This window comes from Mastomys coucha, unplaced genomic scaffold (genome assembly GCF_008632895.1).
Source record: "Mastomys coucha isolate ucsf_1 unplaced genomic scaffold, UCSF_Mcou_1 pScaffold16, whole genome shotgun sequence".
Classification (NCBI taxonomy): domain Eukaryota; kingdom Metazoa; phylum Chordata; class Mammalia; order Rodentia; family Muridae; genus Mastomys; species Mastomys coucha.
This window is the reverse complement of record NW_022196898.1, coordinates 62,609,720-62,627,983: the sequence shown is the minus strand read 5'-3', so window position 1 is coordinate 62,627,983 and position 18,264 is coordinate 62,609,720. Positions and strand designations below refer to the sequence as shown.

Genomic DNA, 18,264 nt, shown 5'->3' with positions numbered 1-18,264 from the left:
GGAGCAGGATGAAATCAGGCAGCAGTAGCAGTAACAGCGGTCGATGGTACTGGGCTGTAGCCCGCCCCAGCTCTCGCGCAGCGGCGGCAGCGGCGGCTGAGGCGGCGGCAGCGGTGCGCCTATTTACACGTGGCCGCAGCGGCGGAGGCAGCGGCGGCTGCGGCGGCGGCGGAGCGGGCGGGCCGGCGGCGGTGGCAGCGGCGGCGGCGCGGCGCAGGGCGCAGGGCGCAGGGCGGCAGCGGCGGCGGAGCGGGCGGACCGCACGGCGGGACCGCACGGCCGGCAGCGTTGGCAGCGGCGGAGCGGCTGGCGAAGCAGGCGGCGACCGCAGCAGCGCAGACCGCGCGCGCGGCGGGCGGTGTCCGCGTCTGCTCCCGCAGTGGACCAGCGGTAGACGCAAGTCGCTGTTTCCTGGCCAACGCACCAAAATGATGGGTTTGGTTCATAGCGGCGCGTCTACAAATATCAGATACAGGCAGCTCTGCGTTTTTGGAGGTTTAATTAGGAGAAGGAGGGGGAGTGAGGACCGCGGCGCGTGAAGGGAGGGAGAGGAGAGAGAGAGAGAGAGATGGAGGGGAACTACCCACATATTTATATGTGGGGTGACGTAGTAATGTGGGTAAAGGTGGGAGCTGAGTGTAATGGATTCTGGGAATATGGTCGCCGTTGCCCTGGCGACAGGCCTGCGGACCCGCCCACATATCTACTGCAGGCAGGTTTTGGATGCTAACAGTTATGACATTTATTGGTGTTTTTATGGCATTTAGCCCTGTTCTTCCTTGATTATAGTCTCATGCATATTCTCAGTTCTACAACTCAACTTACTATTTTTCCTAAATCTTATTACACAGTATGAAAAACTAAAGAAAAGCAAGATGAAGTTTCTTCATTTAATACATATCTTAAGATTAATATTGGACAGGACAAGCATTTTCATCAGAGGCTTGTGGTCTTTAGAACTGTGAACTAAACAGTTTTTACAGAAATTGTAGACTTGAGAAGCTCTTTGGAAATTTATATTTGAGTGGGTTCTTGAATAATGCACAAAGCTTTATTATAAGATGAAGTAAAAAAAACAAAAAAAATCAAGGAAAAACGTGGAGCATAATGTGGCAGATATTTGACAGAGAATGAATACTCTGCATGGAACTTGGGAAGCTGTTAAAAAGAATATGCAGAGATTCAAAACTGCAAAGGAAAGAGTGAGCACACAGTAATAAAAATGTGGATGTACGGAGTTTACAGACATATTTAAGATGACGAACCACATGATCAATACCATCCAAGGGCAACAGCTGAGCAGTTTTAGAAGGAAGAACAAAAAACTAAGAGGCTATTGCAACATTTCCAGCATGAATTAGAATAATAGAAGAGTGAATGACAAAGGATTTGTATGTAAGAGGAACATAACGATTAGAAGACATGAGAAACAGGCAGTTGTGGGAGCAGGTGAACAGAAAGATGTTAAAGAGGAGTTTTATATCTCAACTGGGAGGACAGTGATAGCCAACAAAAATGGAAAGTCAATTGGAAAGTACTATGTTTTAGGACTTGTGTTTTCTGATTTATTTGGAAGTGTTAATGATAAAGTAGGAAGGTACAATATCATTCTTAGAAATTCTGGAGTGATATAATAATCAGTACATGACATTCCTGAAAGAAGAATCAAAGTCTTCGAAATGAATAAAATTATTAGTTAATAGAGGGAAGTTAGAACTAAACTAAAAGCCATCTTTTACCAGAAATATTCCTACTGAAAGATTCAAAGAGGAAAAGGATCCAGTGCTGTCAATGGTCAGGAGTATTTATGTGGAAAAGAGGTGAATGAGGTGAGTTCTATGACAAGAAGGAGGGAAACTACAAGGAGGGTGTGGGAACTGGGATGGCATTGGCAGTTTTGAGACAAAAACTTCTAGATTAATATAGGAGATTGTTTTCAATACAACTACCACCACCCCTATTTTATATAATAAGCCCAGACTGAGCTTTGATGATAAGGATTAAATTTGAGAAGCAGGGAATTCTGAGAAAGTGGAGGCATCATATGATGATCTGTTTCTACAAGTTTGGCAGCAATACAGAGAGGACAGATGGTGTGGAAGCTTGAAATAGTAGACTCAAAGGGAGGAAATGAATAAATTGAGAATTTGTCACCCAAAAGTAAAAGGACTACGAGAGAGAGGGTGTTGTTGTTGTTGAAAATATAAATGAAACTAAAAATAATATGGAAATTTAGAATAGACAAGGCCCAAACCACTATTATAAGAGAAATGTTTGCAAGAAATCATCAGCCATCCTACATACAGCAAGAGAAAGGGAAGCTCCAGGAATAATCAGCCTGTTAAGGCAACACCAGTTGGTTGATTCTAATTGTAGTAATCAATGAAAAATATACTGTTTGTTTAAGCTCTATTACTTGCCAGGACCCAGCTTAGTGATTTATGTGTACTAACTCATTTAAACTTGTAAACGGATTTGTGGAGTGAGCATATAGTAAATGATCTTACTCTAAATGAAGAGAATTGAATCTTCAGGGAATGGATCTTGTTCTTGTTTCCAGTGAGAGGCAGTTCTCCGAAACCAACTCCATGATTCATGCTGTAGGCTACCATGCTAAGCATATAAGATGGAGATTTAACCATAATTGGTTTATGGACTTAGCACAGTCTGAGGTGAAAGGGAGTCTCTTAGCAGCGGTGATGATTCACTTGAAATTTGACTTCTGAAGGCACGTGTTTACTATATTCTTGTAACTTCCAACAGAAATCAGTCAAGAAGATGCTGGAGTATTCTATGGGTTATAAGAATAACATTTTAGAACAATATGGTGGAGGAAAAGTTTAATGTGAAGGTGGATATCCATTTGAAACAACTGATAATAGAGTTCAATCTATAAAGGAAAGGAAAGGAAAGGAAAGGAAAGGAAAGGAAAGGAAAGGAAAGGAAAGGATGCTTATAAAAAGAATAACAAACTGAGTGCACAGGAAACAAATACAGCCAGAGCATCATAAGAATAAGCCAGAGTGATTAGGCACAAGTATATGAGAAAATATACTACAAGGGGTGTCATGGCTTCAAAAGTAGGTGTCATTGTGATAAGCATAGCATCTACTAAGGTTGAATTAGTCCTAGTTCGGCATGACAGAAAAGGTTGAATGTGACTGAAATTGAATGGAGGTGGGGTCACTTTCCTGAGAGAGCTAAGGAGTTTGAGGCCAAAGAGACCAGAATTCCAGCCAGTGTACCAGGTTAGTGATAAGCAGACTTTGAATTTTATGCAATGTACTTTGCTTTTGTGACTTCATATCTTGTTTGTGATTTGTGATACCTAAGGACTATTTTACTCCTTTTTTTTTTTTTTTACATTTTGTGTATTTAAGGAAGAAGGGAGATATTTTAAAGCCACTCTGTCACTATATGTATGTGTGTGTGTGTGTGTTTGTGTATGTATTTCAATATACGTGTTTCTTAAGGAAATTTGATTTCTAAAATATTCTCAAATAAAACATGTCAAGGGCCACTACAAGAGAAGCTAAAATCTAGCAGGTGATCTTTCTTAGCTGGGTCTATCTTGGATTAAAATCTACAATGGATTTGCTCCAGTAGGTAAGGCCCAAGAGGAATCCATTTAGGAAAGATTCTTGCAATTCGTATGCTTTTCCTGTTATTATTAAACATAATTAACAATCACTATTTATTAGCCTGCCCTTTTGAGTAGATCGCTGTTGACCTACAAAGATGTAATATCTTGTAGTGATGCTACATAGACAAATAGATAATAATTTTATAAAATTTCTTAAAAGATTCTCAGAGTTGGTCTCAGTTGTAGAAAGAAATAATAAAGTCAGAATCAAGAATAGAATGTGCCTACCCATCAGATAGATATAAAGGCTGCATAATAAGAAATACAATAAGCTTTCTTAATTATACTAAAAAATTAATATAGGAAAATTTGTGTTCAATAAAACCATTTAGGTCCAAGGATAAAGTCGCAGGTGTTCACTATGATAAAGCCAAGCTTTGCAAAAACTGTTGTTTTGAACTTTTAATGAGTATATTATAATGAAATACTATTTTGAACTTAATGTCGACATTCTTCTGTAACTACAATTTTAGGAAATTTTCTACTTGTCTAAGAAATTATAAAACGGTCAGAGGAAAAAGAAATAAAGCTGTTGGTGAATGGCTTGGCTTCGGGAGCGTTAGCCTATTCCCCCATCATTCCATCCAAATGTATATGTTTGTTTGTCTATATGTGTGTGTATGTAAGCATGCATGAATATTTGTGGAGTTGATTGTGACAAATGGTCAGGACAGACCCTGACCGTTTTGCCCCTGGCAAAACCATAATATTTTAAACATATCTTTTTTGCAATTATAATCCTATGGTTCCATAAATTGTTTTCACTAGCACTTAAATGCAACCAGAGCAAAGCTATCATCTAGAAGTAAAAGTCTGTTGTATGATTAAGAATGGTGTTTTATATACTTGTATGATGATAGGCACTTTACTTCCTTTTCTAGAATTTTGATTTCATTCATTTTTCAGAGCACTGTAGATACAAGAATGGGATATGTCTGGATTTCAACAAAGTTTAACTAATTTTTAAGTCTTTAAATGATAATTATTTATTTATAAGATATTGTTGATGCAGATGTATAAGAGTGGAGGCCAGAGGTCACTGTGTTGTAGCCAGCTCTCAACTTCCAATAATATGGCCCTGGTGATCAAACTTAAGTTATAAGTCTGGGTATTAAGGGCCTTTACTCTCTGAGCCCTTTTTCCTACCACCAGACAGAAATTTCCAAATAACTGTTTACTTCAATGTTTATAGGTTACAGTCATTGTTATCCATCACCAAGAAACAAACTATTATTATTCACTAGAAAATGTGGGAAGTTGTATCTTTTGTTCATCAAGTTATAGTTATTTATATAATAAGTTTAAAATCACACACTTGAAGAACCTTTTTAAGGTGATCGAAAGTTAAATAAAAGAAGCTATAAGGAAATTTTCTTGAATGATTGAAGATGGGAAAAGATATGGTTAGAGCAGATTGGAACACAACTTTAAAACTAATCATATAAGGCAGGAAAGAGAAAAATCTTGGTTTTATTTTTGAAACTAGTAAAAGTAAATTGTACCGTGTATCTGGGAGGAAGAACAGTGGGAAATCCATGTGTTATTTCTGAAAACCCAGCTGTTCTCTATCCTAGCTTCAACATGTTCTACAATGGAAAGTGTAGATAAAAATGAGTTTGTTAGTGTGAAGCAGAGACTGAAGGAAAGGCTATCCAGAGACTGTCATACCTGGGGATCAATCCCATAGACAGTCACTAAATGCAGACACTATTGTGGATGCCAAGAAGTGCCTGCTGACAGGAGCCTGTTATAGATGTCTCCTGAAAGGCTCTGCCAGAGCCTGACAAATACAGAGGTTGATGCTGTGCTCAGTAGCCAACTATTGGAGGAGTTAGAGAAAGGACTGAAGGAGCTGAAGGGGTATGCAACCCCATAGTTAGAACAACAATATCAACCAACCAGATCCCCCATTGGTCCCAGGGACTAAACCACCAACCAAAGAGTACAAATGGAGCAACCCATGGCTCTTGAAGCACATGTAGCAGAGGATGGCATTGTCTGGTATCAATAAGAGAAGAAGCCCTTGGTCCTGTGAAGTCTAGATTCCCCAGTGTAAGGGAATGCCAGGGCGGGGTGAAGTGGGAGTGGGTTGGTGGGAGAAGGAGCATCCTCATAGAAACAGGGGGAGGGGCATGGGAGAGGAGGAATCCAGAGGAGAAACTGGGAAAGGGATAACATTTGAAATGTAAATAAAGAAAATATCCAATAAAAAAATTCAGTGTAAAATATCCAATAAAAAATGATCAGTGTAGGGAATGCCAGGGCCAGTAAGCAGGACAGGGTGGGATAGTGAGCTGGGGAAGGGGAGAGAGAACAGGGGTTTGTTTTAGTTTTTGTTTTTTTTCTTTTCTTTTCTTTTCTTTTTCTTTTTTTTCCTTTTGGAAGGGAACCTGGGAAAGGAGATATTGTAAATAAAGAAAACAACTAATAAAATAGAAACAAATAATCAATGATACATACACAAAAAGGAAAAAAAGGAAAAAAAGAAAAAAAATCATACTGAGTGAGGTAACCCAATCATAAAAGAACACACACATGGTATGCACTCACTGATAAGTGGATATTAACTTCAATAGCTCAGAATACCCATGATACGATTCACAGACCACATGAAACTCAAGAAGAAGGAAGACCAAAGTGTGGATAATTCAGTCCTTCTCAGAAGGGGGATCAAAATACCCATAGGATGAGATATAGAGACAAAGTGTGGACAGAGACTGAAGGAAAGGCCATCCAGAGACTACCCCACCTGGAGATCCATCCCATATAAGTTACCAAACCCAGACACTATTGTCGATGCCAAGAAGTACTTGCTAACAGGAGTCTTATATAGCTGTCTCCTGAGAGGCTCTGTCAGAGCCTGACGAATACAGAGGTGGATGCTCACAACCCAATGGAGGAGTTAGAGGAAGGAGCTGAAGGGGTTTGCAGCCCAATAGGAGGAACAACATTATCAAACAACCAACCCCCCCCCCAGAGCTCCCAGAGACTAAACAATCAATCAAAGAGTACACATGGAGCAACCCATGTCTCCAGTTGCATATATAACAGCCTTCTCAGACATAAATTGGAGAAGAGTCCCTTGGTCCTGTGAAGGTTCCATGCCCAGTGTAGGGAATGCGAGGGCAGGGAGGCAGGAATGGATGGGGTGGTGGGGAAGCACCCTCATAGAAGGAAGGGAAGGGAAATGGGATGCAGGGTTTCCAGGAGGGGAACAGGGAAAAGGGGTAACATTGGAAATGTAAATAAAGAAAATATCCAATAAATAAATAAATAAATAAATAAATACAAAAGAAAGAGTTTGTTAATCTGTAAATAACTTGGACCTACTGCTGATCTTTTAATGAGTAAAGTTCAAGTATTTTGATATTTGAATTAATGGTTGATAAACACACAGAATCTTCAGCATACAACCTGAGTCAGAAACCTGAAGGCTAGCAACCCAATTCAATGATGACAAACATCTCATTTTCTAATGGGAATACATTCTTGAAAAGTGAAAATTAATGGGAATAAAATCAAGGCCAAATGCTTTTTCTTCGCCATTAAAAGCAATCATCAAAATTTGGGAAATAAGCTATCCAGGAATCATAAAGATGCTATAATAACTTATCCTGCTACCTTTTAATATCTACAGTCCCAATACCAGTATTTAGCAAAGGTCTTAAGTAGCCCATTTTTGGTACTTAGTAGTTCAAACAAAACTGGCAGAACAGAGAAAACTCAAAAGAAGTGTTTGTCAAATCATCTTGCTCTTGGGTAAGATAAAAGAAGTTATCTAGAATTTGGGACAACTAGGGATTTGATTATAATTTATTCATCAGTACTATATTATTTGCAAAAAGTAAGTGTTCAATTCACTCCTCATTCTTGGCCTCTGTACATTATGCATCCTTCCATACTGCAAGATGAATGCTGTAGTGGGAGAAAACACCTCCCCTGCTATTGAAACAGTGAATAATCTGAAGACAACGAGGCATTCATTGGATTTCAATTGACTCAACTAAAGTTCCTGGAACACCAAAATCTCATTAAAAGCTGCCATTGAAGTAAGAATATAACTTAAGATTCTCTCAGTCATGGATTCAAGCCAAGTGTAATGTGATGCCCTGTATCCAGACTGGAGGAGGAAAGCTGTTAATGCATGCATGCTTTATTGCTCAGAGTCATATATCTACTTACTACATGAAAGGAACCCACAGTTTGCTCTGTAAGGTTTTCCCTGCAGATTTAAGAAAAAGTATAAAGAGAGTTTCTCAGAGAGGTACTATCATCAAGATGCCAGCTGGTTTTCAGGAGTATAAAGCTGATATGTCTCCACTGCAATGAGAAAGCACCCTAAAAACTATAATCACACTGGGTTTCAGAATAATGATTATCCATAACACTAGAATAGTATAATAGCTACTTTTAGGCACTTACTCTCAATAAAAGGGATATATGCAAAGCTCTACAATTCACCCAAAGTTACCTTTAGGTTGGTGAAAATAATTTGTACTAGATTTGAAACAGAGGGTCCCGGTACTCAAAAGTATGATGAGGATGCTTCTATTCTCTTCCTGCCAACTCTGTATGAGTTTCTTTGCCCTGTTTTATCTGGGTGGATCACTACTAATCAATAAAGGATAGAAGAAACTCACTCTACCATATCTCTTCTATTTTCTGAGTAGGTTAGTTATTATACTCAGTTCACACTTTCTTGAAGAACCAGGAAAGACATAGCTACCTTTTGTCCTAGAAATCGCAGGTAAACACACAGAGAATGTTATAAGCCAGTATTGTGGTTTGAATAGGAATTTCTGCTATAAATTCTTGTATGCCAATGCTTGGCGCAAGGGGGAGTGGCACTAGTAAGAGGTGTGGCTTTTTTTGAAGAAGTACATTACTGTGGAGATGGGTTTTGAAGTCTTATATATGGTCAAGCTCTGCCCAGTGGGGCTCCCAGTCTTCTGGCACCTGTGTATCAAGATGTAGAACTCTCAACTCCTCCTTCAGCACCATGTCTGCCTGCATTCTGCCATGCTTCATGCCATGACCATAATACACTAAACCTCTGAAAATATAAGCATGCCCAAATTAATACTTTTCTTATAAGAGTTGCTGTGGTCATGGTGTCTCTTTTCAGGAATAGAAACTCTAAGACAGCTAGCATTCAAGCTCTTGTAGACATGACTTTTAGATCTCTGCTTCCTTTTGATGCTTTGCTTTTAATTATAAATTTGCTAAACTGTGGAGTTTCAATAGTCATATATTTACAAATAACAAGAACTTCTGTTTAATCCAGGGTTTAGAAATTCTGCAGCATTTCAAATACCTGAAGACAAATGACATGTAGGTTTTCCAACTGTACCTACATAGGGAGTTTTCAAATTAAAACAGAAAATCTAGAGGAAATTTATTTTTAGCGCCTTTGTAGATGTGTATGAAAAGTGAGGCACCATGAAATTAAACATACCTCTGGGAAAGATAACAACCTAAAAGCTGGGTATAGAACTAGAGTTCTTTAATTCTAGCCTAATATTGTTTTCTCCTTAACAAGAGACATACAATTTTTTATCGGATATTTTCTTTATTTACATTTCAAATGTTATCCTCTTCCCTGGTTTCCCCTCTAGAAACCCCTTCTCCCATCCTCCCTCTCTCTGCTTCTATGATGGTGTTCCCCCACTCACCCACCCACTCCTACCTCCCTACCCTGGCATTCTTCTACATTGGGGCATCAAGTCTTCACATGACCAAGGACCTCTCTTCCAATTGATGCCAGATGAGGTCATCCTCTGCAACATATGCAACTGACTCATGGGTCCATCCATGTGTACTTTTTGGTTGGTGGTTTAGTCCCTAGTAGCTGTGGGGGAAGGGGTCTGGTTGGTTGATATTGTGTTTTTTCCTATGGGGTTGCAAACCACTTCAGCTCCTTCAGTCCTTTCTCTAACTCCTCCATTGTGGACATTGTACTCAGTCCAATGATTGCCTGTAAGCAATGTTTTAAATCCAAACAGTATAATGGTGGAGAGCCTCAGACCTCTCTGATACTAGGATGCTGTGGGAAAATGACTCTCTTGCAGCAAGCAATGGTGGATTGTGGAGGAAGATATCACAGCCCTCTTGATAAAAGCTAAGCTTTAGACAGGAGAAGTGCAAAATTATCTTAAACAATGGTAAATATGGCTGATAGTCAGTTGGTTTCTAAAGGTCTCCATTCCTACTGGTGACTGGATTTAAACATGGCATATATACTCTGTTAGTAATGCTTTGTCAATAATTAACTACATATATAATAATTTGTAATAATAATAACCAATATAACTATATTATATAACCAATATAATATACCATAGTAATAGCCTCCCATGATTAGGGTGCATGGAAAAATCTTTAGATTAATAGTAGCACAGCTGACATAACGTCATAGTGAAACACTTTATCTGCAGTGTCAATGCTGAAGTAAAAAGCTTACTGCTCTCTCAGGCATATGAAACTATAACATGCATACACATGTGTGTGTGTGTGTGTGTGTGTGTGTGTGTGTGTGCTATACAATATTTATCTACACAACACTTGGTTATTATAGAAGTGTCTAAGGTTCTTATTGCTTTATGGATGTACTACCACAGCTTACTAAACTTTGGCTCCTTAACTTACATGGGGTGGCATAACTGCATGACAGGGATGCTCAAATTTTGGCAACACTGAAATGTCTCTCAATGGATAATGACCAGAAAATAACTCAAAGATTGCCTCACAATGAACCTGAGTTGTTTCTGGAAGTGCTCCCCCTGTTACTGTTTTCTGATTTTGCAGCCTTGGTGCTGAGCATAGGGCATGCACACTTGACACTGCTATTAAGTTTCACACTGCTGCCAGATGCTGCATGAAGCAACCTATTTAGATTAAAGATTACTGTATGTTAAAAGACGCAATAATAGCCTGGCAGTGGTGGCGCACACTTTTAACCCCAGCACTTAGGAGGCAGAGGCAGGTGGATTTCTGAATTCGAGGCCAGCCTGGTCCACAGAGTGAGTTCCAGGACAGCCAGGGCTAAACAGAGAAACCCTGTCTCTAAAAACCAAAAGCCAAAAACCAAACCAAACCAAAACAAACAAACAAAAAAAACCCCAAAAGATTCAGTAATTTCCTGCACTTTCAAAGCTTCTCCCTTTTACAGGAATATAGTAGTTTATTCATGAAAAATAGATTTTTAATATTTCCCTTCATAGTAATTTATCAAATTAACATATCTGTATTGTTTTAGAATATTTGTTCTTAAAAAGATTGCTTTTTAAATTTCAGACTTGAGAGTTTCATTAAAACAATCTTAAATGAATTTTGGCTTGGGATTAGGAAATAATTTCCACAATTTTTGAAATAGCTTTAAACATGTATCTGCCGTTTTGTGCTATTTATGTGCAGTATCATTTCAGCATCAAATGTTACAAAGCCGAATTGTCAGTCAACTCTGAAAATGTTGAAGAGACTTTACACCCCACAATATCAAATATTGAATCAAAATTCAATTTCTTACATAAAAATAAACAAGCCTGCGTTTCTGTGTGTATGGAAATTTGACTTTGTCTTTAACAAATGATGAAGTCATTATGTAGAACAAATAATTTTAACTTTCCATTAGGTGTTTTTTTTTATTTTATGTGTATGTGTACATGCATGCACATCTATGTGGAGACAAAAGTGCTGCATGGCATAGGTGGAGATCAGAAACATTGAAGTTCATCAAGTACTCCCTCCATGTGGCTCTCAAAGATGTTGAACAAGTTTAGGTTGTCGAGCTTGCTGTCAAGTACCTACACCTGATTACCAAGCCCAAATAATTGTTCTACAATAATATTTACTTTTGGCATATAGGCAAACATGGTGAAGTTTAAGAAAGCCTGCTGTATAGTATATTTTTCTACATTTTAAGGTATGATTATTGTTTTAGAAAAGTTTCAGGATTGGCCAACAAAAATAGACTCATGTTTTACTTATATATTTGTGTATACATGAATAAAGTTGTGTGTTACAGCAATAATAAAAATATGCTGTCAACTTGAGAGAATAGGGGAAACATATGAGGAACTATATAGGAGGAGACTATAGGATGAAATGAATAGATGAAAGAAAAGAGAGGGAGAGAGAGTGTGTGTGTTGGGGTCAAGGGTAATGAAATTGTCTTTCAATTAAAATATAATTTAAAAAGATTTTTCAAAGGAGGGCTGGGAGTAGGAACAAGGCTCACTTGACTGAGTGCTTTCATGCAATCTTGAGGATTTGAATTCAATTCTACCTCATTGATTTAAAATACTGGAAAAGGGAGTCATGCTTCTGTAATCCCCTAACTGAGAAGGTTGAGATAGGCAGATCTCCGGGACATGTTCAGCCAATCTAGGTGAAATGACAAGCTTTAGGTTCAATGAGAAAACCTGTCGTAAAAAGTTGGAGAAAGACTACCCATTGTTGACCTTCGGCCTTCATAGATATGCATATACACACATACTCATGCATACATGAACGTGTATGTACACATATGCAAAAAGATGTCTGCTATGAAACAATATGCCACATTATGTTGGCTTCAACTTCATATATTTATGTTTCTGTCTCCTCGATTGCAATATTTTAACTTCTGTTTGATTTAGTGTTCTATGATTTTAATGACCATAGCCTTATAATCAATGGGCCAGTTTTAAATATAGATAGACAGCACAGTTTCACAGAGATTCATAGTAGGCTTTTAACCAGGTTTGTGTAAATATATGGTATTATGCTTACACACTGCAACATCAACCCAACAATGCACTACGTAGAATATTTTTCTCTTTCTTTTTTTTACTACATATTTTCTTTATTTACGTTTCAAATGTTATCCCCTTTTCTAGTTTCCCCTCTGAAAACTCCCTATCCCATCCCCCCACCTCCTGCTCACCAACCACCCACTCCTGCTTCCCTGTTCTGGCATTTTTCTATCCTTATGAGACATATGACCATATATAATCATTTACTTCTAATGGTTACAATGCACTTACACAAACACATATGCCTAGATGCATATTGATTTGCAAATAACAAGAACAGAATTGCTTTCATATTTACATTTCCTATTCTTCATATTTTAAATCCATAATTATGAAAGAAAAATATACTCATTTTTTTCTTTGACAAAATAAATGGTAGAAATTGAGCTAAAAAGACAGTTTTAGCTATTTGACATACAATTTTACTGTAGATTTATGTTATAAGTGCAACTGAAGATTTCAGAATGTGTTTTAGTTTTAATTTTGCATTTGATTTTCAATCAATCAAAAGCTTGTGCCTGTAAGTTTGGCCAGTCATAAGTGGTCTTGCATCCAAGTATAGCAACCTGAGTTCAAACCCTAGGGCCTACGTAGGAGAGAAAGAAACCTTACTCTTGTGTGTTGCTCTATGATCTCCACATGTGCTCATACACGTACATACACACAATAAATAAGTAAATGTAATAAAACTTTTTAAGAATAATATGTTGATTGAAAAAAACAGCTACATAATATAAGGAAAAAGGGAACTACAAAGGAATTTTCAGTTTTTTACTTCTGCATAGAATATATTTAGCGCGCACACACACACACAAACACACACACACACACACACCAATCAACACTCAGTTGTTAGGAGTCTTTGTGAATGTCAAGGTCAGAAGTCGTCTTAATAACAATGCTGTATTTAATGGTATTAAATTGTGTTAGAGGATATTAAAGGCTGACCATGGGACACTGGGTTTTACACTATTCTTCATTCTAACTGCTTGTCCTTCATTGATGTCTGCACAAACTATAGAGAAAAGGAACGTGGGTCATTTTGGCTTTGCATACAGTTAGGCCAGCACAGTGTGTGCCAGGGACTAATTATACCTTTCTAATCATTCCTTTTAAGGTTTCTCTTTCTCTTCCTTCCCTTCCTATCCTTTTTGCTTCTTCCTCCATTTTCCTTCTCCGCCCCCCTCTGCCTCTTCTGTACTGTTCTCTGCTTCATGCTTCCCTCTCTTCCTCCTTGCTTCTTCTGGTCTGTTTTATTCTCCTTCCCCTCCTCCTCCCCCTACTTCCTCTTCCCCTGACCTCCAGCACTTGCTCCACTGGCTCCCTCCTCCTTCTTTATATTCCTTTCTTCTTTTTCATCTGTCTGTCTCTCCCTGCAGCTCTGTGTGTCCCTCTGTGTCTCTGCCTCTTCTCTCCTTCCCTCTCTTCCTTCTTTCTTTCTTTCTCTCTTCCCCAGCCCGCCATATCTATTTCTTTCCATCTGTGTTTCTGATGTTTGTGTGTTTCTCTCTGTTATCTCTCTCTGTCTCTCTGTGATATAGGGTCTCATTTGGTAGTAAAGCCCGCCTAAAATTCTAGAAGTTACTATATAATTTAGGTAGGCCACAGAATCACAGCAATCCCCCTGCTTCAACCTAAACACTACATTGGAAGTTTCTTTTCTGGTTTATTCTTCATGGACAATACTAGAGTATGTGTGCTGGTGTAGCTGCTGGTTGCTGCAGCACAAACTTCAAAGGATAAGTGGCAAAGTCCCTAATCAGCCTGGATGTTTTCTAATCATATATTGTGGGATTATGACATTTAACATTTACAAAATCAATCCATTTAGAGTAATTTTCCTCAACAAGAAGAAATGATTAAAAATGTAGCACTCTGCCAGGCGGTAGTGGCACACGCCTTTAATCCCAGTGCTTGGGAGGCAGAGGCAGGCAGATTTCTGAGTTCGAGGCCAGCCTGGTCTACACAGTGAGTTCCAGGACAGCCAAGGCTATACAGAGAAACCCTGTCTCAAAAACAAACAAACAAACAAACAAACAAACAAACAAAAATGTAGCATTCTAATATAATTACGTTCTACTAATAAATGGATTATTCCTTAATTGCAACTGGCTCTTTCTCCTTTTACTTCCACAGGTCCTCGGGTTCAAACTTAGGTCTTTCAGAAATTTAGGTCTTAGTTTTACAGATGTGAAAGTAAATTATAGAAAGTAAAAGTAATAATTTGGAAAATTATTGAATTATATTCTATCAATATTCTCATTATTCTTGATTTTCCTACTTATCAAATTAAAGATACCTACAACTTAAAATGCTGAAGATACAGATTTTTGACAAACAGTTTATTCTAAATAAATAGCAGTGGGTGGTATAACTGCTTTTTATTAATAGCTCTTAAATCATATTGCAAGTTTTAATGGAAGGAGAGGATAGATAGATAGATAGATAGATAGATAGATAGATAGATAGATAGATAGATACATATATGAGTGAAACATCTAGATCATGAGACTGTCATGGAGGAAATAAGGCTCTTGTGAATGTGTTCTGAAAATTTCTGGAGATAATTTGATTATCACAATGAGTCAAAAAAACCCTGAGCTTAGAATAGGACTAGTTGTTTGAACTTCATGTTAAATTCTAAAAGATATGCCTAAATCCTAAGCTTTAGAACTTGCAATGTTATCTTGTTTGGAAAAAGGTCCTTTGCAAATATAAGTTCAAAATTTTGGGCTGAGTTGACCATCTAGTAGTATCCAAGTGGGCCCTAAATTTTAAAAGAGTTCCTTTTCTAAGAGATTCCAAAGGTGAAAGACATACTGTACAGAAGGCTTTGTCACTGAAAATATGAGACACTTAGAATTACTGTCACAAGTTACCAGAGGCAGGAAGAACCAAGAATGTGAAATGTCCCTAGAGACTCCAGAAACAGTGCAGATACCAGCACCAAACCCTCAGAAGAAGGTGAATGGTAGAACCTATGAGGGTTGAGTTCCTGGCAATTTGTTATAGCAACCACAGGAAACTCATTTAGTCCATAGACTATCTTGGCTCTTCTTCTCTCCTCCTTCTTGCTCCTGAGCCCCTATGTGGACAAGTGACTCCATCTACACTGTAATCTATCTCATGCTTTTTCACTCTTAGGGCTTTTCTGTTTTAGCAGTTGACAACCACTCAGGCCTCCCAAAGGCTGTGAATGGCTAACTATCAGAGAGGCTACAAAGAGGTAAGGTTTAAAGAAAATCCCAGATCTTAATAATTTTGAATATGACATGGACCCTGCAATATAACCCAATGTTTCACAGGCAACCAAGTAAGGCAAAGCTTGATCTTGATAATATATTAGAAAAAACAATTTCTGTATAAATGAAACATTTTTCAATGTTTTAACATTTACTCAGTTTTACAGGTAAACAATCAACAGATACATTTACAGATTATATTTTGTTTGGCATGGAACTTTACATGAACAAGTTAAAGATTTTCAGATTGCCTGCTGACTAATAGAGATTGATTATCACAACAATGATTGACCTTCAGTCCTAATATTCATACTTGCAATCATTCTCTTCTAGGTACAAAATCCTTATTACTAAACTATATCTTTCTTGTTTTGAAACATATCTCTATTTCAGAATATTTTTCAGGTAGTTTTCAGTTACTTTATAGCTAGGTTACAATATCAAGTTTTAAATTTTTGATGTTTGTTATGTTTTATGTGAATTGATATGTGAGGTTTTTGTGTTGTTTTGTTTCATTTTTAATTAGGGATGTAGTAGATGTGATTATAAGGTAAAAATGCCTATGAAATTTTATCCAGATCTATCTTTGTTTGCAGACTTGATATCTTGATGAACTGTATAATCATCCAATAATGTTCTCTATAGCCTGTAATCACTGACAAGCCATGCCTATTACTGATGTAGAAAGCAAACTCTGTCACTGTTCTTCCTCACTATGTATTCACTTCCTGCTCCTCCTTCTATAAGTCAAAGCAGCAGCATTATAAATGCAAACAGTCCACTTTATTTTCATTAGATGATTCTGGAATATATAGTAGGTAAAAGGAGCAATTTAGAGTCTAGCATGTTGGTTCATGTTGAAAATCCCAGCCCTCAGGAGGTAGAAGCAGGAAGATCAGGAGGTCAAGGTCATTCTTAGACACAGCAAGTTCTAGGCTAGAATGACACCATTGAAACTTCCTCAGAGAGAGGGAGAGGGAGAGGGAGAGAAAGAGAGGGAGATATCAAAAAATATTGAAAAAGAATTCTGAGTGAATTGTATACGTAGTATAAATGCAACCTTCAGTCCTCGAAAAGTCTGAATCACAAAAATTTAAAACTAGCCTTAACACCATGGTTTGCCATGTCATGCTTTTGGCTCTCTGGTTAGTATTTTGCAAGTATTTTTATCCTATTTTGCTTGCTAGTGTTTTCTTTGAGGATGAAGTCCTCAGGGATTAGGATCATATTTAAATAATTCTCTTTGTACAGTCCTTAATATAGGACAATTGCAGAATTAATACTTTAAAATTCTTTTTGATGAGTGAGTGAAATTAGGCCCAAATCCCTGATAAAAAATCACCATATCACCAAACTACATAAAGGCTATATTTAAACCTTCTAAAATGGGACAATTCATAACAACTAAGATTCAGAAAGGCCTTTGGGAGTTTACAATTCTAGTGAGCATTTTTTACCATCCGAAATGAATGTTTATTTTACAGAGTTAATGGAATAATAGTGTTAAAGCATTTGAAAGAAAAATGGCACAGTAAAGTAGCCATTCATAATGGTAATATTTTATGAACCTAGTTATTTTTTCATGCAGAGGTTTCTTGTGAAATGAGATAATATAAATCACACCAGTGATTTATTGGGGCACATAGTGGGTATCCTTTAAATAAAACTGAAACAAGTATCTCAAGGGCAAAGTTGTGATCTCTAGTAACTGAAAAGCAATATATTTGGAAAATATAGCAACAAAAGATAAGAGGCATGAGTAATAGAAAGTGAGAATGAGATTTATTTTATTTAGACAGAAAATGTTAATAATATTTTTGAAAGAAAATCCATCCAGAAAGGCAACATTTAAATCTAGACTTGAGTTGACGCTCCATGGAAAAACTTTTGTCTGTGATAATAGAATGATGTGAGTGGGGTGTCAAGGACTCCAGACTCTGTTTCATCAGGAAAACAGATTTACTATAAGAATTCTGAAGATGTCTGATTCTCTGTAACATTAATACAGCTGGAAGAAGTGAAGTAAAGTTAGCAAACTCTAAGTGTCTACTCTCAAGAGTTAACTGGTTTAATCCTGATTTGTGATTGTCTGCCACGCACACTTTGCGTGATGGCGGTATTTGAGGCATAAACTTCAAGGAAAGTCAGTCTCCTGACTCCGCATTGTCGCCTGGCACCCCAAACTCAGAGGTAGCCCAGGTATGTCCTCGTACTAGTGTGCTAGGAACTCACCAAGATATCATTTCTTCACAGCTAGCAAGAGAAAATTTGGACATTGCTTTCTGACCTTCACCAATGTTTCCAACTATCCTAGTTTAATGTTTTAAGTACTAGAGAGTAATTGAAAGGTTTCTCTCACTCTAAGACATTAGCTGAAAGAGTTACCTTGGGATTCCCCTCTGCCTGCCTCCAGCAAGAACCAGAGAATTAGCATAATAATACCTCAACAGGGAGAGCTCCACCCCTCTTCCTCCTGCTTCACACCTAGCTACCAGACCCTGCTGACCTGGGTGTGGGGGTCGTTTTTGCCTACGTGACTTCAGTCTAACAGAAGGACTGTGAGAAGGACTTCGACTCACATGCAGGA

The 18,264-nt window shown here is 37.9% G+C and overlaps 1 protein-coding gene across 2 annotated transcripts in view; it reads right to left on the bottom strand.

The window, feature by feature from the left end:
• Olfm3 (olfactomedin 3) overlaps positions 1-18,264 on the bottom strand; it is a 219,963-nt gene that overhangs the window by 90,358 nt on the left and 111,341 nt on the right. The window lies entirely within an intron of this gene.